Source organism: Camellia sinensis, chromosome 12 (genome assembly GCF_055761805.1).
Source record: "Camellia sinensis isolate YWXY chromosome 12, ASM5576180v1, whole genome shotgun sequence".
In the NCBI taxonomy this organism is placed as follows: Eukaryota; Viridiplantae; Streptophyta; class Magnoliopsida; order Ericales; family Theaceae; genus Camellia; species Camellia sinensis.
Genome location: NC_138972.1, coordinates 139,531,411 through 139,556,578, shown reverse-complemented (window position 1 = coordinate 139,556,578; position 25,168 = coordinate 139,531,411). Strand labels below are relative to the sequence as shown.

Below are 25,168 nucleotides of genomic sequence, written 5' to 3'. Positions count from 1 at the left end.
GGACTCGAAATGTCACGGTTCTGAATCTAATCCCGCAAAGTGCAATGCAAGATCGATAAATCAACAAAGAGTCCAAATCCGGCAAATCGTTTTGGAAAACTGATTTTTGTAAAAAAGTGCCCAAACATGGACTGCTTTGCTAGATACAGAGTCGCCACCTAAATATTTTATTTTGGGAGAATTTAGGAAACCCTGACTCGTCGCCTAAGGCCACGTGTCCGTCATCACCAAAGTTGCCTCGGCTCGGGAACTTGCGTATGATTGGGGAAGGCCAGCTATGAGCACCCCCGCTCGCCCGATCAATGATCGGCCACTACTAAACATGATATCGAGTTTTTGAAAACACATGCGTTCTTATTCCGGTTTATTAGCCTAGAATTACTATGTGATGCGCACAACAAAACAAGTATAGACTAGATCGCCTAATTTGGAACAAAGCATTGCATACCCGTTTGTTCGGAAAATGTTTTGAGTTTTGCTACTCGCAAGTAGGCTAAAACACGGATTTCAATGAATTGTTCCAATTCAAACAATCCAACCTTCACCTACAGGCATTCAGGCAGTTATATCACATAAGCAATTAGCCTCATGGTAAGCATGCTATCATGGCAACACTCACACACATGCAAGGATGCTAAAGCGTAAATGCTTACCTAGTACTCCAAGCCAAAACATAAACTAGTTAGTAATCAAATGCATGATCCTAGTTCATGTTAAGATGGCTAATGCAACACATGCAAAATGCAACTAGAAATAGGCTCAGCTATTCTAAGATGTCATGTGAAATGCAACTTGATACACGTATTCAAATTGGAATTGAAATACAGTGCAGTTAGCATGATGCACCGAGCCCGGTGCATGCAAGACATATGAATGAATGCAAACATGCGAGCATAAGCATGCTAATTGAAACATGTCCTAAACTAACCATCAAAGCAGGTAAGTAAAAGGGAGAAAGACGTGGGGTTGGAAGACATGCATCACACACACGCACGCTTATTACACAATTTGCTCTCTCTCGGAGGGACCGAAAGAATAATACAAATTAACTAACTGACAAGCTAATTAATTATTACACAACACTTAACTAATTAAATGAATTAATTAAGCTAAGAAAACAGTAAAGAGGCCTCGGGAAGAGGGATGAATGCATGCATGTTCGGTTTCGCTCGGAAATCCATCGCCATACTCATGCTGCCTCTGTTTACAGTGCTCTGCACTTCTGAAAACTGCACAAGTCTCCAGGATGTTTCTGAACCACCTTCTGAGCACTGTGGAAGGTCACCGGCCAAAAGGTAAGGCCACCGGCCATGGGAAACTGGTCATCGACCATGTGTGAGGCTCTCGGCCAACAATGCATAGCCGACCGGCATTAAAGATGGCCGGCCAACCATCTCGTCTTGTAGAATCCTGTTTTGCTGCAGCAGAAGGAAAACAGAGCATGGCAATGCATTTTCAAAGCAATGTTTGCACAACCACCCTCCTTATCATGTTTAAGACTCAAATGAGTATGGTTTTCGACCCTCGGACCATCAATCATGCATTTCAATGCATGATGGCCAAAGAAGCCAAGTGTGCAACTCAATATGGAATGAAATGCACAAAACACATAAAGGGCCCCAACCTCTATCATGATTGATCAAGAGGCAAGAGATGCACACACAATGCAATGCAACCTAGGCTAGCAAGCAAGCATGCAAATAACTCAAGTGTGCAACAAATCTAATGCAAGATGAGCATGTTAACATGCAATATGCAATAGGCATACAACCTAGACATGTGGACATGTATAGCATGCAACAACATGCAAAATGAAACAAGCATGCAACAACATAGTAAGATGGACTTACAGTAACATGGGTAGCTCTCAAGCATGCCAAAATCAGTGGCTAATAATGTTGAAATGATAAAATCAAAGCAACAAGACATACACAAGCATGCACAATGTAAAGGCTCCAAGCCAAGGGCACAAGATACAACTCTCCAAGAGCATGGCAAGGATGAAACATGAGGCACAATGGCATACACTCCAGCGTTGAAATAGCATACAAAATGACTCCGAAATGATGCAACAACTCATGCAATGCATGTTGATAGGCTCAAGTATCGAAACTAGTGAAGCACATTACACTAGAGGTATGCAAAGCAATGCTCAAATGATGAAACCAACCCCAAACAGACCTGATGCGGGCCAAAATCAGTGGCAAAATGTGTTGGGATGGTGGCTGGGAATGCATTCAAATGAAGCTTATGCAATGGTCGGTAAATGAGGCATACAAGCACAGCTCTCAATAGCACTTAAAGCATGGAAAACATGGGAGTATGTCACAAGTATAAGCTCTGAAATATCGTACCTAATAATGCCAAAACATGTAAATAGCTCAAGTCAAGCATGCAAGGGACCCCGAAACTCAAAGCTATGCAAGGCTATTACACAACAAGTATGCATGGAAAGCATTTTTCGACCATGAGGCCACAAAATAGAGCTTATGCAGCCCAAATCATGAACAAAATTAGTTTAAGGCATGGTCAAAAAGTGCTAGAATCATAGGCTAAAATGACATGGAATACAAGCTAGTGAAGGGGGTTTACACTACAAGTATATGAGGCAATCAAGAGGCCACCAAACCAACAAAATTCAGAAGTATGAAATGTCAAATAAAGCCCAAAAACCCACTGAAACATGGTCCATGCATGCAAGAATGATAGGCTCCTTTGATAGGCTATGAAGAGGGTTGTTCTACACATGCAAGATGGACACTTAAAATGGAAAAAAGGGCTCTGGATAGAGCCTATGCAGGTCTTAAAACTCACTAAAAAATAGTCTGAAATATGCTCAAGAAGTGTGCAAATAGGGGCTCCTTTGTAAGGCCAAAAATGCCAACAAACAAGACAACAAGGAGAGGGAATGGCCCTCTCCTTCTTAGGACCTCAAAACACCATCCCCACCACTGAAATTCAGAGGGATTCCAGAGGGATTTTAGTGGTGAGAAGGCCAATACAAGGTGGTCCCGAAGCTCACAAAAAAGGCACAAAAAAGAGGCCAAACAAGGCCTAAGAGGGGGTAAACAACCCTAAACACAAAAGTGACCTTAAACAAAGATCAAAGGCATGCAAAATCAAAACTTTTATCAGTTATACACTAAGCTCAAAACAGCATGCAAGACAGGCTAAAAGCTTGTGCAAAAATGGGGAATAAAAGAGGGAAAAGGAGTGTTACCCTTGTAGCCAAGAACTCCAGCAGCTCTAGACCGAAAAACCAGTCCCTTAGCCTCTGAAAATGGCCTCCAAGATGCTTAGACCGAAGGTGGAAGGGTTAGGCTAAGAGTTGTAGTGTAATGGGGCCAAGAACCTTACACTTTTGAGCTAAAATGGAGGAGATATAGAGAGAGATATATGTGTATGGAGCCTTGGCCAAAAATCTGAACCTTTTCTAATGAGGGAGGGGCTCCCTCTTATAGAGGAACAAAGGTCCAAGCTTCTCTTAGAAGCTTGGAGCAAAGGGCCAAGCTTCTTAAGGAAGCTAAAGCAAAAAGGGTCAAGCTTCTTGAGGAAGCTAGAGTAAAGGGGTCAAGTTTCCTCAAGAAGCTAAGAAAGGTTCAAGCTTCTCTTAGAAGCTTGGAAAAAAGGTTCAAGCTTCTTGGAGAAGCTAGACAAAGGTTCAAAAGGGTTAAGCCTCCCTCAAGAAGCTAAACCAAAGGTTCAAAAGGGTCAAGCCTCCCATAAGAAGCTAAAGCAAAGGTTCAGAATGGTCAAGCCTCCCCAAAAAAAGGTCTCGGCCAGAAAAAGTGGCCGAATGATCAAAACAATGGCCGGCCAACCAAAAACAATGCCGACCGCCCAACACCTTTGGCCGGTAGCAAGAAAACAGGGCTGGTGGCCTCAGGCCATGGCCGGTGAGGTGCGGGGATAGCCAACAAGCCATTTCCCGCCCTCAGGTGCAAAGACCACAAGTCCTTGGTCCAACTAAGCACAAAACAAATAAGTCGAGAGATCTTGAGGCATGGCGCGCGACCGAGACCTTCGAGAACTCAAGACGAACACGAACATGGATGACCATCGAGTGTTCAAACGATGACGTCCAAGTCTTGAGGACGGTCAAAAATGGGGTGTCTACAGTTGCCCCTCTTTGACAGAACTCGAAAGTCATAACAATGACGGGAGTGAATGTCAAAGCCTAAAGACGACCCATTTTTGACAAGGCCGAAGACTTAGACAAAGCATACAAGCTACAGACAAAGATATGCGTCCGAGGGCAGGGGCAAAATGCAAGACAATGCACAAAGCCGAGCATAACTTATGATCATGCAAAGAAAGCTGTAACGATGCATAACATGCGACAATTTTAAGCTAACAGAAACCAAAATACATTACAATGCAAAAAGGATGTAAGAGAACTATGCAATTCTCGCTACGTCTCACACAGAGAATACAATACCTGTCCGGCTCGTCTGGTCACGCTAGCCTCAAATGAACCGTACATACAATATCGTGCCTGTAAAAGAAAGAAACTTAACAGGTACAATATCGTTAGCAATATGCATAACAATGCAATCTAAAACTGCGTGACAACGCGAGTGAAGTGTGCATGAAAATGCAACCTAAGGGCGACGCATAACAATGCGGTATGGATACAAGACAATACAACCTAGGTGTGACGCATAACAATGCAGGTATAAGATGCAAAATGATATGCGATATTACAAAACAATGTAATAATATATAATGTATTGAAACAATGCAAATGATATGCAATGCATTTGAGATGATCAAACCACAAGCAGTACAAAGCCACACAAATATCATGAAGAGGATGGAGATACAACATAAAACTCCGTCTACCATAGAAAAGGTACCGACACCCTCAAACCACAATCCCATCAGTGGAATAGGCGCGTACATATGCAGAACTATGTGTGTGTAGACGGAACACAAAATCCAAGTAATTGGGTGGCATGATATAAGTGAGGAATGACCTGTTGAGGAAAGATCGTGATCCTAAATGCTGGATGCAACACACTGCACTATAATGCAATGAATGCAATGGATAAGGCGCGGCCAAACCGTATCTTGCCTACAAAAGGCATAGACACAAACAAACCACGTTTAACACGGAAATGGTGCCGTCACCCTCAACACTAGGTGTGTACACATAATATCATAACCATGCTTCAACGTGAAAAGTATGGGCACATACCAGACCAAGCTCAACATGGAAATGCGCAAGCCATAGATGGATAATGCAGTAAATGCATGCAAACTACAATACAATATATATTCTATATGCAATGCAATGTAATAGAAATATGATGAATGGAATGGATAAGGCGCGCGGCCAAACCATATCTTGCCTAGGAAAGGCATGGACACAAACAAACCACGTTTAATACGGAAATGGTGTCGTCACCCTCAACACTAGATGCGTACACATAATATCATAACCATACTTCAACGTGATATTATGACAATGCCAGTGGAAACGAAACATGCGTGTCCATCTAAGTGAAGAATGCATGACAATGCCAGTGGAAGCGAAACATGTGTGTCGACGCAAGTGAAGAATGCATGACAATACAGGTGGAAGCGAAACATGCGTGTCGACGCAAGTGAAGAATGCATGACAATGCAGGTGGAAGCGAAACACGCGTGTCGACGCAAGTGAAGAGTGCATGACAATGCAGGTAGAGACGAAACGTGCGTGTCGACGCAAGTGAAGAGTGCACGAAAATGCAGGTGGTGGCGAAACGTGTGTGTCGACGCAAGTGGAGAGTGCACGACAATGCAGGTGGTATGCATGATAATGCATGTAAGGAAATGCATGGCAATGCAAGTTATTGGAATGTACGACAATGCAGGTTAAAGTGCGTAACAACGCAATGCACTAACAAGTGCAGGTAAACTGCGCAGGACAGCGCGAATGTAATACAATGCGATGCAAGTGCAGGTGGGATGCGCAAGATAGCGCAAATGAAACAATGTAATGCATAAAACAGTGCGATGCGCAAAACAGCGCGAATGAAAATGCAATGCACTAACAAGTGCAGATGAGGTGCGCAAGATAGGGCGATGCGCAAAATAGCGCGATAATATGCATGCACGATGCAAGTAAGGTGCACAAAACAATGCGATTGAGGTACGCAAAATAGCGCGATTGAAATGCAATGCACAAAACAGTGCAATTGAGGTGCGCAAAATAGCGCGAATGATGCAATGCAATGTAAGGTGCACAAAACAGTGCGATGCGCAAGAGAGCGCGATGCGTTAGACAACACGAGTGTACAAGACAATGCGAATGCACAAGATAGTGCGATGCACTAGACAGCGCGATGCATTAGACAACGCGAGTGCACAAGACAGTGCGAATGCACAAGATAGCGCGATGCGTTAGACAACGCGAGTGCACAAGATAGTGCGAATGCACAAGATAGTGCGATGCGCTAGACAGCGCGAGTGCACAAGACAATGCGATTGCATAAGATAGTGCGATGCGCTAGACAGCGCGATGCATTAGACAACGCGAGTGCACAAGACAGTGCGAATGCACAAGATAGTGCGATGCGCTAGATAGCGCGATGCGTTAGACAATGCGAGTGCACAAGACAGTGCGAATGCTATGAAATGTGAAAATGCACAAGACAGTGCGAGAGAGATACAATGCACCAGAAAGTGCGAGGAAGGTGCACAAAATAAGTGCGATAAAATACATCTTCTGTGCAAGTAAGGGGGCATTTTATATGCAGCATGGAAAGCATATTCTATGCAATATTGAAAGCAAAGCATATTCTATGCGAAATCGAAAGCAAGCACATTCTATGCATGAATCATAACGATGCATGGCACGCATGCAACAGAAGTGTATATAAAAGTGCACATTCTATGCAATGGAGGGGCATCAAACATGTACTTTGGTGCCTCCGATTTATCTCTCAAAGGGCTTTGCAATACACTCAGCTCGAAAAGGGTACACCCTGTTTATATTGGCAAGAGATAACATCTACATGTTAAAACCACATGTGCTGCTTGGACTGCCATTCTGACTTGAAGCAGGCTTAAGCTTGGGGTCAAGATACACTCATACTCAAGAGAAAGGCGAGGCCTGACAAGATGCACCTGGAATGCAGTCTCGGAATTTGCTGAAGTTGAAACATGCTAAGATGCTCCAAATTTTCCCTTTTTTCTCTTTCTTTACAGCCCGGAACCTATATAGCTTCAGATGAGTCCTTGTTCTACTGTTCTCTCATGACCTGGGTTGAACCCTTGCGGTTTATGAAAGAAAGAATCTTGTTTTGCACATATGTGGAGAATGGCACAGCACTCTGAGCACAAAACGATTTTATTTTTGAATTTGAGAGATGGGTTCTTGACCGGGGTATTGAGCCTATGACTGAACACAGCACACTACGACTCAATAATGAAAAACAAAAGGTAAACAACCCAAACACATTGAGTAAAACTCGAAACGACTCAAAACAAGAATCAAGACAAAACAAAAAGACACGACACTCAGACGTGCACAGGGAGCCTGTTTCTCTGGGTATTGTTTCCCACCCTTTCTCATTTGTGATTCTCACATCACTCGGCCCTCAAGCTCTGTTTTTCTGAAAAAAGCCCTTTTTCTCACTTTTTCTCTCAGCGCACATCTCTCTATTCTTCAATCTCTCGTTTTTTTATCCCTCTCCTGGGTGGTTGATGGATAGGCAAGAATTTGCGGGCTCTTTCCCCAGCATTCTACGAGATTCTCTTTCTTCTGCCACAACAGTGAACTTCTCCCACAGAGGGGTTGCGCTACAACTAGGTGTGTAGCCAATCTGCAGCTGACATCGGTTGACGATGCTCTACTGGGGAGTTTGGACGTGATTAGATCTGTCTAGATGAGGGAATGGAATATCCTGCTCCATTCCAGTTCGTGCTTCGCACTTAGCTTGATAGCTCACTACTTGGAGGATGAGAGAACTTTCGGCATTTTGCTGTTAGTTTCTGTTGTGCCTTTTTCTGGCATATACGGTGCCCTTTCTGGCAAGTATGTTGACAATGTGGAAAAGATAGAACACCTGACTTAACTGTGCCCCTAGTTCATTATTTTGACCATTTTCTGTTTTTGACGTTCTGCTAAAACAATTTTGACCAACATGAGAGTTAGATTAACATGCTTGTTCGATTTTCTGATTTGAAATCATGCAAGTTAGGTTATGAGCACTGAAAATTTTCCTTTTTGGGTCCAAGAAATGGTCCAGTTTTGGAAAAGTGGAATAATTTTCGAGAGAATTAGTCAACATCAGTAAAAATTCTCAAAACTGTTTTTGCAAACGGCCACTGCTCAACGAGCACAGAACCTACTCTCGAGATGCGCAACCTCGGATTCATAACAATGGAAAATTGCCCCTTGCTTAAATGGCACTGCATGGCAATGGAAAGTTGCTCCTTGTTTGAATGGCGTCGCGGCGCATTGGCAACGGAAAGTTGCCCCTTGCTTGGATGGCACCGCAGTGCATTGTAATCAATCCTCATAGCAATGGTCACAACTGAACTCTCGGATACAGAGAAGGCGTGGATGATCAGAACCATTACATGAACATAGTCGTTTTTAGAAGTGTTTATGGCTGGACTTCAGGATGAAGTTGCCTACGTATCCCAAAGATGAGAATCAAGCCTTACGTAGTTCGGGGTTTAAGGTACACTCGGGTATTAACCTCTCCTTTTACACTCTAACTTTTGCCAAGGCCGCTCTTCCGGGTTTTCAACCTTGCGAGCTCTGTTTTTCTTTTCTTTTTCATTTTTTCTTTTTTGAATTTTTTTTCATTTTCTTTTTTTCTTCATTTCTTTTTTTCTTTTCTTTTCTTCTTTTTTTCATTTTCATATTTTTTATCTTTGCATTTTTTCTCTTTTTTCTTGTTTCTTGTTCTTTTCTTTGCTCTAACTTTTGCCTGGGTCGCCCTTCCGAGTTTTCGGCCCAGTGAGCCTCTCAAAGGTAAAAGTCTAGCTTTGTCCATGTCAAATGGTGAAGTCATCTGAATCCAAGAGAATGGCTGCTTTTCGTTGGCGATGCAGGAGTCCATCCAATGGGGGGCTGAATTCGCCCCTTAGTGTTGCGGATAGGAACTCAGTTGTTCTTCAGCAATACCTTCTTCTTTCCTCCCTTCTGGGATTTGGCACTCTTGCCAGTCTTCATTGGTTTGCAGGAATGACTCATATTTCGCTCTTCGAGCACATCTGACATTTTTGCCCCTAGTTCTAGGGGCACTTCTGATCTAGCTTTTCAAGCTTCCTTTTTATAATATATGATATTCTCGCCCCTGATTCATGGGCTGCTTTTGATCTGGCCATACGACCTTACATTGTGGTTGGCCGTTGAACATTCTGAATCTAAGTTCAAGGTTTGAAAGTGAGGGATCGAGTCTCGAGGCTAAAAGCGATCCTAAGCTGCACGATCTCAAGAGCGATTCCACACAGGTCTTCACAGGACTACGCAAAAACATTTTTTGAAAATTTTTAAGAAAGCGACAAATTGCTCGCGCTGAAGACAATGTAAAACTAATCTGGATCAAGCCAGGGTCCTTCTCAGTACTCACACTAACAAGCATGATTTCAATCATTAAGGGCTTAGCATGCCTCTCTTTCTCTCAGTTGATCAAATTTTGCAAAAGCCGAGGAATTCCTTCCTCTTCGTTTTCATCACAATGTTCAAAAAGTTTTGAAAAACTCAGGTCAATATAATGATTTCAAAGCACAGAAAAGACACAGTTTTTAGTCAAATACTGCCATCTCATTCAGAACTTCTGGCACAACAGGCTCAAAGTAGAAATAAGCACGAAGTATGAAAACCATGGCTGCTTCATTCAGATCTTCTGGTGTAGCTGGCTCCATGGCAAAAACAGACTCAAAAAGAAAGCAAAGAGACAAACACAAAACAAAATAGTGACATCTGAGGTAACATCCCCAGAATCACCCGACTCTAACAAAACAGGACTGACTCGATACAACAAGACAGACCTAACTGACTTAGTATGAAAAGACTGACTCTGTACAATGGGATAGACTCAACAGGACTAACTCGATACAACAAGACAGACTCAATACCCAAATCAGAAAGTAGAATAAACAGCATTCGCAAATGCTCAAAATAGTGCGTGTCATCCATCACATTTGGAGTAAACTGAGCACCGACAGCAAGTGGTTCATCCCCTAATCACATAACAACACAGGTCCAGAATACCCGAGGGATATCAGACCCTTCTAGAGCTATGGTTCCAAGACTACTTAGCAAGAGAGAAAACAGACAGCACCTCAGCCGGATTTCACCAAAACAGATGTGAGCAAAGCTGAATGACCGTGCTCTCTACTGAATTCTGCCCAAAGTTCTGCCTGTAAACTAATACCCTCAAGTAAAACTGATTCCACCAAATACTGATGCCCGCGGGCCTGATACTCAGACTTGCGAACTGATACATGCATTCCCTGTAGAGACACACTCTAAAAACACATAGCAAGCAAGTAAGAGCCAAAACACCCCTATGTTGGGGTAGGGTTTTCCTGTCCTATTTTGTCAAGAGCTAGGGTTTCACTACGCACGCAGCGGTTTCAAACAACCTATAATCGGGTAAGCAACCTGTCCTAGTTTGGGATGGTCACTATGGATTCTAAATATGCACTAGGTCGAATGGTCAAAAGGGGTGCCCCGATAAAAATCGGGGTTTGTGTTCCCATCGTAGCAGAGCCCGTAACCAATCAGCCTTATGGCACGCTTCTCAAAGCGAGCCTCCGGCAAACCGTTCAAGAATAGCAGATGGCAAACACGGTGTCCTAGGCGCACCAATGCAAATGCAATGCAAAGAAACACATAAGTGTAATCAAAACAAGATATCATGAGTTCGAGTCAAGTTCTCCAAATCCCCAGCGGAGTCGCCAGAAACTGTAGACGTCCCGAACGTCCCTGGGGGAAAACCCCCCCGTTCTGTTCATTTGGGCTCACTATAGTTCGGACTCGAAATGTCACGGTTCTGAATCTAATCCCGTAAAGTGCAATGCAAGATCGATAAATCACCAAAGAGTCCAAATCGGGCAAATCGTTTTGGAAAACTGATTTTTGTAAAGAAGTACCCAAACATGGACTGCTTTGCCAGATACAGAGTTGCAACCTAAATATTTTATTTTAGGAGAATTTAGGAAACCCTGACTCGTCGCCTAAGGCCATGTGTCCGTCATCACCAAAGTTGCCTCAGCTCGGGAACTTAGGTACGATTAGGGAAGGTCAGCTATGAGCACCCCCACTCGCCCGATCAAAGATCGGCCACTACTAAACATGATATCAAGTTTTTGAAAACACATGCGTTCTTATTCCGGTTTATTAGCCTAGAATTTCTATGTGATGCGCACAGTAAAACAAGTATAGACTAGATCGCCTAATTTGGAACAAAGCATTGCATACCCATTTGTTCGGAAAATGGTTTGAGTTTTGCTACTCGCAAGTAGGCTAAAACACGGATTTCAATGAATTGTTTCAATTCAAGCAATCCAATCTTCACCCACAGGCATTCAGGCAGTTATATCACATAAGCAATTAGCCTCATGGTAAGCATGCTATCATGGCAACACTTACACACATGCAAGGATGCTAAAGCTTAAATACTTACCTAGTACTCCAAGCCAAAACATAAACTAGTTAGTAATCAAATGCATGATCCTAGTTCATGTTAAGATGGCTAATGCAACACATGCAAAATGCAACTAGAAATAGGCTCGGCTATTCTAAGATGTCATGTGAAATGCAACTTGATACATGTATTCAAATTGGAATTGAAATACAGTGCAGTTAGCATGATGCGCCGAGCCCGATGCATGCAAGACATATGAATGAATGCAAACATGCGAGCATAAGTATGCTAATTGAAACATGTCCTAAACTAACCATCAAAGCAGGTAAGTAAAATGGAGAAAGACGTGGGGTTGGAAGACATGCATCACACACACGCACGCTTATTACACAATTTGCCCTCTCTCGGAGGGACCGAAAGAATAATACAAATTAACTAACTAACAAGCTAATTAATTATTACACAACACTTAACTAATTAAATGAATTAATTAAGCTAAGAAAGCAGTAAAGAGGCCTCGGGAAGAGGGATGAATGCAAGCATGTTCGGTTTCGCTCGGAAATCCATCGCCATACTCATGCTACCTCTGTTTACACTGCTCTGCACTTCTGAAAACTGCACAAGTCTCCAGGATGTTTCTGAACCACCTTCTGAGCACTATGGAAGGTCACCGGCCAAAAGGCAAGGCCACCGGCCATGGGAAACTGGTCATCGACTATGTGTGAGGCTCTCGGCCAACAATGCATAGCCGACCGGCACTAAAGATGGCCGACCAGCCATCTCTTCCTGCAGAATCCTGAGCATGGCAATGCATTTTCAATGCAATGTTTGCACAACCACCCTCCTTATCATGTTTAAGACTCAAAGGAGTATGGTTTTCGACCCTCGGACCATCAATCATGCATTTCAATGTATGATGGCCAAAGAAGCCAAGTGTGCAACTCAATATGGAATGAAATGCACAAAACACATAAAGGGCCCCAACCTCTATCATGATTGATCAAGAGGCAAGAGATGCACACACAATGCAATGCAACCTAGGCAAGCAAGCAAGCATGAAAATAACTCAAGTGTGCAACAAATCTAATGCAAGATGAGCATGTTAACATGCAATATGCAATAGGCATACAACCTAGACATGTGGACATGTATAGCATGCAACAACATGCAAAATGAAACAAGCATGCAACAACATGGTAAGATGGACTTACACTAACATGGGTAGCTCTCAAGCATGCCAAAATCAGTGGCCAATAGTTTTGAAATGATGAAATCAAAGCAACAAGACATACACAAGCATGTACAATGCAAAGGCTCCAAGCCAAGGGCACAAGATACAACTCTCCAAAAGCATGGCAAGGATGAAACATGAGGCACAATGGCATACACTCCAACTCTGAAGTAGCATACAAAATGGCTCCGGAATGATGCAATAACTCATGCAATGCATGTTGATAGGCTCAAGTACCGAAAGTAGTGAAGCACATTACACTAGAGGTATGCAAAGCAATGCTCAAATGATGAAACCAACCCCAAATAGACCTGATGCACGCCAAAACCAGTGGCAAAATGTGTTGGGATGGTGGCTGGGAATGCATTCAAATGAAGCTCATGCAATGGTCAGTAAATGAGGCATACAAGCACAACTCTCAATAGCACTTAAAGCATGGAAAACATGGGAGTATGGCACAAGTATAAGCTCTGAAATATCATACCTAATAATGCCAAAACATGTAAATAGCTCAAGTCAAGCATGCAAGGGACCCCGAAACTCAAAGCTATGCAAGGCTATTACACAACAAGTATGCATGGGAAGCATTTTTTGACCATGAGGCCACAAAACAGAGCTTATGCAGCCCAAATCATGAACAAAATTAGTTTAAGGCATGGTCAAAAAGTGCTAGAATCATAGGCTAAAATGGCATGCAATACAAGCTAGTGAAGGGGGTTTACACTACAAGTATATGAGGCAATCAAGAGGCCACCAAACCAACAAAATTCAGAGGTATGACATGTCAAATAAAGCCCCAAAACCCACTGAAACATGGTCCATGCATGCAATAATGATAGGCTCCTTTGATAGGCTATAAAGAGGGTTGTTCTACACATGCAAGATGGACACTTAAAATGGCAAAAAGGGCTCTGGATAGACCCTATGCAGGTCTTAAAACTCACTAAAAAATAGCCTAAAATATGCTCAAGAAGTGTGCAAAGTGGGGCTCCTTTGTAAGGCCAAAAATGCCAACAAACAAGACAACAAGGAGAGGGGGTGGCCCTCTCCTTCTTAGGACCTCAAAACACCATCCCTACTAATGAAATCCTTCTGGATTTTAGTGGTGAGAAGGCCAATACAAGGTGGTCCCGAAGCTCACAAAAAAGGCACAAAAAAGAGGCCAAACAAGGCCTAAGAGGGGGTAAACAACCCCAAACACAAAAGTGACCTTAAACAAAAATCAAAGGCATGCAAAATCAAAACTTTTATCAGTTATACACTAAGCTCAAAACAGCATGCAAGACAGGCTAAAAGTTTGTGCAAAAATGGGGAATAAAAGAGGGAAAAAGAGTGTTACCCTTGTAGCCAAGAACTCCAGCAGCTCTAGACCCAAAAAACAGTCCCTTAGCCTCTGAAAATGGCCTCCAAGATGCTTAGACTGAAGGTGGAAGGGTTAGGCTAAGAGTTGTAGTGCAATGGGGCCAAGAACCTTACACTTTTGAGCTAAAATGGAGGAGATATAGAGAGAGATATATGTGTATGGAGCCTTGGCCAAAAATCCGAACCTTTTCTAATGAGGGAGAGGCTCCCTCTTATAGAGGAACAAAGGTCCAAGCTTCTCTTAGAAGCTTGGAGCAAAGGGCCAAGCTTCTTAAAGAAGCTAAAGCAAAAAGGGTCAAGCTTCTTGAGGAAGCTAGAGCAAAGGGGTCAAGTTTCCTCAAGAAGCTAAGAAAGGTTCAAGCTTCTCTTAGAAGCTTGGAGAAAAAGGTTCAAACTTCTTGGAGAAGCTAGGCAAAGGTTCAAAAGGGTCAAGCCTCCCCCAAGAAGCTAAACCAAAGGTTCAAAAGGGTCAAGCCTCTCACAAGAAGCTAAAGCAAAGGTTCAGAAGGGTCAAGCCTCCCCAAAAAAAGGTCTCGGCCAGAAAAAGTGGCCGATTGATCAAAACAATGGCCGGCCAACCAAAAATAATGCCGACCGCCCAACACCTTTGGCCGGTAGCAAGAAAACAGGGCCGGTGGCCTCAGGCCATGGCCGGTGAGTTGTGGGGATAGCCAACAAGCCATTTCCCGCCCTCAGGTGCAAAGACCACAAGTCCTTGGTCCAACCAAACACAAAACAAATAATTTGAAAGATCTTGAGGCAAGGCGCGACCGAGACCTCCGAGAACTCGAGACGAACACGAACAAGGATGACCATCGAGTGTTCAAGCGATGACGTCCAAGTCTTGAGGATGTTCAAAAATGGGGTGTCTGCAGTTGCTCCTACATTTTTCAACCCGAAAGGCATCACTCTGTAGCAATACATCCATTTTGGGGTGATAAATGCAGTCTTCTTCTCGCCGGGGGGATACATTGCTATCTGATGGTATCCCCTGTAAGCGTCCAGGAAGGTCATCCTTCCATGCCGTAAAGTGGCATCTATTAATTGATCGATCTTTGGGAGTGGGAAACTGTCTTTGGGATAAGCCTTATTCAGGCTGGTGAAGTCCACGCAGACCCTCCACTTCTCATTCTTTTTTTTCACAACAATTGTGTTTAACAACCAAGTTAGGTAGTTTACCTCTCGAATGGCTCTAGCCTCCAACAATTTGTCCACTTCCTCTTCTACTGCCTCGACATGAACCAACGCCGGCCTCCTTGCTTGTTGAACGATAGGTTTAGTTGACCTGTCTACATTTAGTCTATGGCAAGTGACGTCGGGATCAATGCTAGGCATCTTGTATGGTGTCCAGGCAAAAGCCTCTATGTTTGGTCGCAAGAATGACTCTAACTCCCTTTCTTCCTCTTCGGCCAGTCTTGAGCCGAGAAGGAAGAAGCGTTTTTCATCACCTTGTTGGACCAGAATTTTCTTTAAGGCTTCCTCAATTTTGTCGGCTGGTTCTTTGCCGACATCATCCAGGACCTCTATGTCCTCAACCTCAATTTCTACTATTTCTACCTCTCGCACATTATAGGTAGATTTCATTGCTACCATAGAGCAATTCTTTACCTGCACCTGATCCCCTCTAACCTCCTCAATTCCATGCTCTATTGGGAACCACAACAGCTAGTGCAATGTTGAGGGAGCAGCCCTCATTGCGTACAACCATGGCCTCCCCAAGATAACATTGTAAGGGGAGGAGATGTCAATTACTGTGAACTTTGTACTTACCTTCTTGGTGCCTACTGCACCTCTAAATTCATTGCTCCCAGGGGCCATGTCGGCGTTCTATTGAACCCAACCATTGGGTTGTTGGACTGCTCCAAATCATCTTGGTGAAGGCCAAGCACCTTATAACACCTGACATACATGATGTCACAAGAGCTGCCTTGGTCAATCAGAATGCGCCTTACCTAGCATTCTCCAATTTTGAGGGTCACTACCAAAACATCATTATGTGGATGTTGCACCATGTCTAGGTCTGCTTCAGTAAAGGACACCATTGGTCTCTGGCACTCGTCTGTCCTAGGCCTCTTTTGTTGGACCTGATACACATGCTGTAAGTACTTCACCCTTTGAGTCTCCCCACGTACCTCGTTCTCGTTGATCCTCGAATGAATCACATTGATCACTCGAGGTCCGTCTACTTGCTGTTGTAGTGCTAGTGGAGGTGGTGCTGGTGGAGGTGGTGTTGTCGGTGCCTGGGACAGCCTTGCCTGCTCTTCCCTCGTTCTGGCCTCATCTACTAGGTCCCTTAAGTGACCTTGTCTAACTAGATCTTCCAAATGCGCCTTTAGGGCTCTACAACCTTGCATTAGATGTCCATTTTCATTGTGGTAAGCACAGTGCTTCCCTAGACTTCTCCCCATAAATTCGCCAAGCATCCTCCGGTGCTCTATAGTATAGCTGGTTCCTGATCCTTTCTAGTACTTTATAAACCAGGATCCAGAACATAGTGGTGACTGCCTGTGCAACCCTTAGTCCTGTTTCTTGTCTATTAAATCTAGTATTACCTTGGCCTCACTACGGCGAGCCGTTTCTCTTTTCCTGCTTCGGTGCCTTTGCTCCTAGTGTATCCTCTTCTACTCTGACATATTTCTAGATCCTTGCCATGAGCTCCTCTATACTCTTTGGCAGAGTCTTTGTTAGTGACTTTCGAAGCATGTAGTCATCCTCTAGGTCGTTCTTAAAAGACATGACCGCCAACTCTTGGTTACATCCTGGTATTTTGAATACCTCATAATACCGTTTGGCATAAGCCCTGAGGCTTTCACCTTCACCAATTTTCAGAGCCATCAGGGAGTCTACCCTCAACGGCTGCAATTTGTTTGTAACAAACCTGGCCACAAACATCTCGGCCAGGCCTTCCCAATTCTTCACAGTTCCTTTCGGCAACTTGTGAAACCAATTTGATACAAATTCCCCAAAGGATGAGGGGAACACTTTGCAGAGAAACGGTTCATTCCCAGTATACAGTGCCATTGAATTCAAGTATAAGCTGACGTGAAAGTTCGGATCTGACTTATAGTCATATATCTAGAACCTCGGCATATGGAACCTTTTGGAGGCTTCAAACTTATCCAGCTCTACTGAGAACGGCGTTCTCAGTTTGACGGGTGATATGACCTCGGCATTCTACCTCTTCCTCTGGAGCTAGTCCTGTAAATCCTCTTTAGTTCGACCACGGGCTTGGCTATCAACAGATTTCAGTCTCTTTGGCGCACTACTCCCAGTGTCATTATGTGTCCTTTTGGATTTCTCTTCATTCACAGTATCAAAGCAAAGTTCCTTCCACTGAACGTGCCGATGTTCTTTGACATAAGTTCCCTTGGTACGAGGTGTCCTCTGAGACTCTCCTCTCATTGATTTTTCTCGCCCGGTATCCCGTGAAGGCCGATGTGAACGTTCCTTCACTTTCTCATGCTGAGGGACTGCTAGGATTGCTTTCTGCCCCCCTTTCTAGGTGTCGTTCTTGGCCGTTGGAATCGGCGTGTCCTTCAATGGAAACGGTAGCTGCATGACGTTGTTCTGCATCATGAAGTTGACAACCGATTGCAGGTCTGGCAACTTGTTTGCCATTCCTTTCATCTCGTCGTCCCTTAACAGGTATCTATCTTTCCATGCCTGGAGGTCGCTTTCGTTGTAGTACTCGTCTCGGTCTGCCTTCTTCGGTGGGTCTCCCTCTTAGCCGACATCGTTCTCCCCAAGATTCTGATCCCGTGGTCCTTCATTAGGGTTTTCCTCCTCCATGTTAGGATCGGCATGTTTACTACTGCCATTGGGGATGTCGTCCCCAATCTTCTCTTTATGTTCGTCGTTGGCCATCTATTCTCTTTACATTCCCACAGACGGCGCCAAATTGTGGGTGTTGATTTTTGACCACGTAATCAAACAGGGAAACTCAGTTGGAGAGCACCGGCAGAATAGATTAAGCTCGAACAACTTGTAACAGAAAGATAAGAATCCGGCGGTAGTTCGTTCATCCGGGGGCACTCCGACAATCAAGTCAATAATTATCTCTCAAAGATAGCCAATTGTGCTTAACTCACAAGGAAAAACTTACTGCTTACAGTATATCGCACATACCTTCGACCCACGAGGGTGCCCTGCTTTTATAACCAGTACTGACCTGATCCCTGTAGAAGCCTAACTTCAATGGACTTTGGCTTAGTGCTCACCTTGGACTCTCAGCTAGATAGGGATAAACTCCTTAAGAGCTTTATCTTTATCCAAACTGAGATCCTCCCTCATTCTAGGACTCCTGTCCCTTATCCGCTCATCTCGGATTCCAATATCTCTGCAGAAAACCTCGACTGGCCTAGCCGAGATCACCTCGGCATCAAGACCACATCACGTGGCACCTCGACTGACACTCCAACGTCACCTTGGCCATGTGCTGTCACTCACAAAATACGTCCCCACACTTTCTAAGTATATTTAACATTTCACAATCATGAACGAACATGTGTATATTTGGAGGATATATCGGTACCAATACAAATTATAAATTGCACAAAGAGTAAAAACTATGAAATCAATTTCTAAAACTATGATTTTACTATGTTCAAATACATTAAATATTGAACTAGATACTTTCTCAATCAACTTACTTTTTGTATATAAGATGATGCAGATGAAGAAGAAGTTACAGAGGATGAGGTGAACTTAGAAGAATTTGTGTTGTAACTATAGCTTGAAGAATGAAGTTGGCTGCTATTACAAACAGTAGTAGAGCCAAAGGTTAAAGAAACCAAAGATGAAGAAGTATTCATAGGAGCAAAATATGTTGCCACGGGCATTTTTATTGGGAGAATGGGCAATGGAGCTTCAAAATTAAGTTTGGTGCCACGTCAGCAAATTCCATTTGATTATAAACGGAATGCGACAGTAGGGTCCAAATTGATTAAAATTTCAAAAGTTTGGGGGGGGGCAAATTAATATTATACAAAGTTTGGAAGCCAAATTGAAAATGAGTGAAAGTTTAGGGGGCAAAATAATATTTCCTCTTATCTTATACCTATACTTTTTGGCATTAAATGTTAATTGTATGTTGGATCTTAACAAATTAAACCATTTAATGAATTTTTGAATTATTCTAAATTAAAAATAATTTGTTTTTACAAGCCGTACCAGTACCATACTTTTTTGGGATTTTATTATATCAACGTATCCATACCTATGCTTCATAGGTCTTGAATTATCTTGAGTAAAACTAATTGAGCCGAAAATTTCTTAACTACTCTCTATGTGAGCGGGCGCAACTGTAACTAGTTTATTCTTCAAATTAATTTCAATGAAATTGATCGACTAATAGTAATTTCAAAATTAAGTGGGTAAAAAAAAATTTAAAAGTCAATTTATTTCTAAAAAATACTCTACAGGACTAATACTCAATTTTTTTATTTAAAATTTCATTTTTTTCATTTTTGAGATAAAAATTTATTTATTAAATATTAAAAATTTAATATTTTGGGAGCAAATTGATTTTTAAGATATAGTTTGGGGGATAAAATAAAATTCTAAATGAAGTTTAGTACTACGTCAGCAAGTTCCGTTTGATTATAGACGAAAACAAATGGTGGGGAGTTAAATTGATCAAATTTAAAAAAGTTTAAGGGTCAAATTAAAATAATCCAAAGTCTGAATGCCAAATTGAAAAACGGGTAATAGTTTGGTGGAAAAAAATAATATTTCCTCTTTGAAAAATATACATTATTTATAGTAATAATTAGGGTCAGGCTTCTCTCTAGTCTAAGATTGGACTAGAGCATCATGTTGGGGCCGTGGAGGTTCATCATGGGTCATGTTTTAATAATGCGAGCCGTTCAATGTGTAGAACTCGTCGAATACTTTATTACTATAAAAAATCGCATTTATCAGGTATTGATAACTACTTGATCGAATTAGATTTTTGTCAACCGTAAATATAATTTTTAAAATAAATTGTTGACAAAAATCTAATCCGATCAAATAACTATCGATATCCGATCAACGTGATTTTTTAAAATGATAAATTACTCGACGAGCTTTACACATTAATGGTTCGGATCATTGAAATGGGACCCATGGTAGGCCCGTTTGGAGAGAAGCCTCTCCTTTTATAATTATTATAGAAAGCATTATATTACTTTCTAAGTATATTTAACATTGAGATTATTTCATTTTTACCCCTATACTTTGTCACAATTTTCAATAACCCCCCAAGACTATTCTTATTTTTAGGCGTACCCCTATACTATTTAAGTTATTATCAATTTTACCCCTGCCGTCAGATTTGAAATAGAAAAAGTTTAAAAAATTACATTTTGACCCCAAATTTCAAAAGAAAGATGCAGACCCACCCTTTCTTACCAGCAAACCACCACCAGCAACCACAAGTTCAAGCCCTTCTATCTCCTTCGTCATAACTCCGTTTCACCTCATTTTTACGTCGTTGGATTCAACTCACGGTCAAGTTTTCGTATCACATCTCACACATCTCATTCTTCTTCTTTTTGCATGCTATCGGAGCTCCGAAAGTTGATAAAAAAAATAAGACATTTCTTCGAACCATTTTTCGGACTTCATATCTTTCTTGATTTTTGACGGTTTTACTTCATTCTTTCACCATTCTCTTCACCTCACTTCTTACTTCACCCTACACTACCTTGTTTTCTCACTTCTTCGTGTAATGGGCGGCTTTGGTATGCCAAAAGTTGTTCGAAAACTAATTTCAAAAATTTCAAAACATTCATCTTTTGTTTTTTTCTTCTCCATCTTCCTCATTCTTCTTCTTCTTCACTTATAACATGATGTGGAACATGGTTTTAGGTGGTAATGGAACTGGTGATGGTGTTGGTGGCGGTAATGGAGTTCGGTGGCGGTGAAGTTGGTGGTTCGGGTAGTGATCTTCTTCTTCTTCTTCAATTATATACATACATATCATCTTTCCTACTGGAATTTTCTCAGTCCATTTGAATGGGACACCGTGCCTATTCAGACTTGGATCGTAAATGAGCATTACCATCACTACCACCTTACAACACCAAACCCACCTTTTTCACAACCAAGTTCTATTACCACCACCATGAGCATTACCATCACCACCACCTTATAACACCAAACTCACCGCCATCGCCGGACCGTCACCATGCTTTAGCAAACAACATCCATGCAGCAAACACCAAACCCACCCTCAGCATTAGCAAACAGTATCCATGCAGCAAGATAATATTAGAAGATGTGTACCTCACACATATGAATCAACCAGCTCTAGTTTTCTGTGTTAATGCTGAAGGAACTTCTTTTGATTCAGTTCAGCCCACAAGTTGCTTGCAGCTACTAGCAATGATGGAGAAAAAAAGTTAAAAGAGGAAAAGCATATGTTTACTCAGCATTACCACCACCACCACCATGAGCATTACCATCACCACCACCTTACAACACCAAACCCACCACCATCACCAGTTCCGTTACCACCTAGAACCATGTTCCACATCATGTTATAAGTGCAGAAGAAGAAGAAGAATGAGAAAGATGGAGAAGAAAGAAACAAAAGATGAATGTTTTGAAATTTTTGAAGTTAGTTTTCGAACAACTCTCGGCATACCAAAACCACCCATTACACGAATAAGTGAGAAAGCGAGGTAGTGTAGGGCGAAGTAGGAAGTGTGGTGAAGAGAATGGCGAAAGAATGAAGTAGAACCGTCAAGAATCGAAAAAGATATGAAGTCCAAAAGATAGCTCGAAGAAAAGCCAAAAACGAGAATAAAAGTTTTTTTTTTTTTAATCAACTTTTGAAGCTTTGATTACTTGCAAAAAGAGGAAGAACGAGATGTGTGAGATGTGATATGAAAACTAGACCGTGAGTTGAATCTAACGACGTAAAAATGAAGGGAAACGGAGTTATGACGAATGAGATAAAAGGGCTTGAAGTAGTGGTTGCTGGTGGTGGTTTGCTGGTAGGAAATGGTGGGTCTGCATCTTTCTTTTGAAATTTAGGGCCAAAATGTAATTTTTTTTAACTTTTTTCGTTTCAAATCTGATGGCAAGGGCAACATTGATAGTAACTTAAATAGTATAGGGGTACGCATGAAAATAAGAGTAGTCTGGGGGGTCATTGAAAATCGTGACAAAGTATAAGGGTAAAAATGAAATAATCTTCAACATTTGATAATCATAAACAAATATACATATATATGGTGATAAATTCAAAACAAACACTGAAATACATGGGTACAGTACATACTTATACAATGTACCAATATTAAAATTGGCTTGATAACTACTAAATACATTAAAATATTTTACTAGAAACTTTTTCAATGAACTTATATATGGTATCCTAATTTGATCACCAACGCATTTACTAATCAACTTATTCATGTATACCTAGGCAAAAAAAAAAAAAAAAAAAAAAAAGTGTTCATGTATCTTTGGATCTACTGTTGCTTCCAGAAGCTATTGTTACCATAGAAATCCCAAACCCACTCCACTATTCTCATCTGACTTTCTGGAATCTCCAAATCGATAGGTTATCTACCACAAGCTATCTCCAATGCCACAACTCCAAAACTGTAAACATCTGATTCCTTGTTCGATTTGCTTGTAATTAAGTATTCAGGTGCCATATAACCCCTGGTCCCTGCTAAAATTGTTGTTTGAGAGCCCTTTTTGTGATCAACAAGCCTAGCTAATCCAAAATCCCGAAGTTTGAATCCAACATCACATTGCTTGATTTTACATCCCTATGCACCACACATTGTTCCCATTCTTCATGTAGTTAAAGCAATGCCTAAGCTAGGCCTTGAGCAATTTTGTACCTCATTGCCCATGGCAGCAAGCTTTTTTCATTGTAGAGATGGTAATCTAAGCTTCCATTTTCCATGAACTCATAAGCAATGAGGAGTTCTTCTTTGTCATGACACCAACCAAGTAATTGCACCAAATTTCTATGCCTCAACCGCCTAATGATCTTCACTTCGGATGCATACTCTTTTATTCCATGTTTTAATCCCTTTGATATCCTCTTCACGGTAATGTAGGAATTCAATTGCCTCAAGAAACCTTTAAAAACCCCACCAAATCCTCCCTCTCTAAGCTTATGTTCGTCCGTGAAGTAATTTGTTGCACGAAACAATTCGCCATATGAAAATTTCTTTGGCCCGGTACGTGCCTCAAAGTCATTGTCCATGGATAGTTCAGTAGCACACTCATCTTCTTGTTTTGCTCTACTAGTTTTCTTCCACAAGACAAAGCCAAGCAAAGACAACCCGACAACCAAAACAAATGAGTTGACAGTCAATCCCACTACCTGTGCCTTTTTGTTGTTTATACCTATCTTCTTTCCAAGGCTGTGAGTAACTGTGTTGGAGCTTGGACTGGGACTGGGACTGGGACTGGGATCGGGATTAGGATTGAGACTTTGCAAAGTTGAATTGAACGCCCATGATTTAATATTATTTTTCTTAAAAAAGAGTCCTGTTGCAGCTGAAAAACCAATTGTAACCCATTCTGGTAACATGGTCTTCAGATCAACCACAAAGCTATTGGAACTTTCAGCAGTGTTACTGTTATTTACAGAACCAGTACAGAGAATAACACTCAAATTTTGTGAACTAGAATTATAACTAATCCAAGCTTCATTTTCTAACCCATCTATTATGTCATTGTTCCATATTGCATAAGCACTAGAATTGAGAGAGTTATATCGACACCTACATGAGTTGTTGGTGTGATGTCGACTGGGTCCTAGGTATCTTGATAGGTATCAAACTCTACAGCAACAAAGGGAGAGATAGCAACATATGTCAGCGGGCCGATTGGAAGACCAATGGAACCACCTGTTGTGATATAGGGAATGGAACCATTAGGAACAAGGAAGAATGTGATCCCATCTGCAAAATCATAGTTTCCTATTGAATCAATGACAAACAAGAAAGAGGTGTTGAAGTTCGTGAGTTTTCTAGAAGTGTTATCCCAAAGGAAAAGAGGATCTTTGTATGTGGCTCGACCAGCTGAGTAATTCTGGGTCATGTTGATCTCGTTTGAGGTGAGTTGGATGCCTTGGGGTGAGACATAAGCATCTCCTTCTACAACTATCTCTGCATTTAGTTGCGGACCAATATTAGTCAAGTTGAGGCTCAGTGCAGTTGCATGAAGAGGGATTACTACAAGAAAGTAGTAACAGATGTTCGCGTAGAAGAAGTTTTGTGATCGAAGGGGGTTCCAAGAGTTGTAGACAGCCATAGCCATAGCCATGGTTGTTTGTGAGGAAAATTAGTTTTTGGTGGGTGAGTTTGACATATAAATTAGTAAATGTCTATAGTCTATAGATCATTCCTCCGTACCAAAGTCGCTGTTTTTTTTATAGTTTTTTATTGGAACAGAAGTTTTTCAACATGGTTGAATCAGTCTTTTTGTATACTGATTCATAGATATAATTTTCTTTTCATTGCCTGTATTCTTTTTAATCACAAAAAAATAGAAAGCATTGCTTGGGAATTTTTTTTTAGTTTTTTTAATATTATACATGTTGGGGTCCTTCTCATGTAACATTTGAATACCTAATGTTGCAATTAATTAAGTTGGGTGCAAGGCTGGCCTCAGGGAAAACCGCCTTGGACTCTCGAATCCTGTTTAAAATATAGGTTCCTTAATAATTTTAATTCTTATATTATATTTGGTTCATTATAATGAAATAATTATTTCCATCATAATATTTATTCTCATATTTAGCTCATTAAAAAATTTATTAAAAAATATATTACAAATGAATCATTAATGAATAATCATTTTACAAGAGTCTAAAGAATAACTATTTCATTTTATTCAATTTTAATTAAAAATTTTAAATACAATTGAAGTGATGAATTATTCAAAAGTAATAAATGATTGTTTGTCAAATATATAGATTATTTAAAAAATATTATTAACTACACTAGTTACAATTTTCTTTAGAGAAAGA

The 25,168-nt window shown here is 41.4% G+C and overlaps 1 pseudogene; it reads right to left on the bottom strand.

Annotated features, from left to right (window-relative positions):
* Positions 1-22,344: 22,344 nt before the first annotated feature.
* LOC114300650 (L-type lectin-domain containing receptor kinase IX.1 pseudogene) lies at positions 22,345-24,462 on the bottom strand (annotated as a pseudogene).
* Positions 24,463-25,168: the final 706 nt, after the last annotated feature.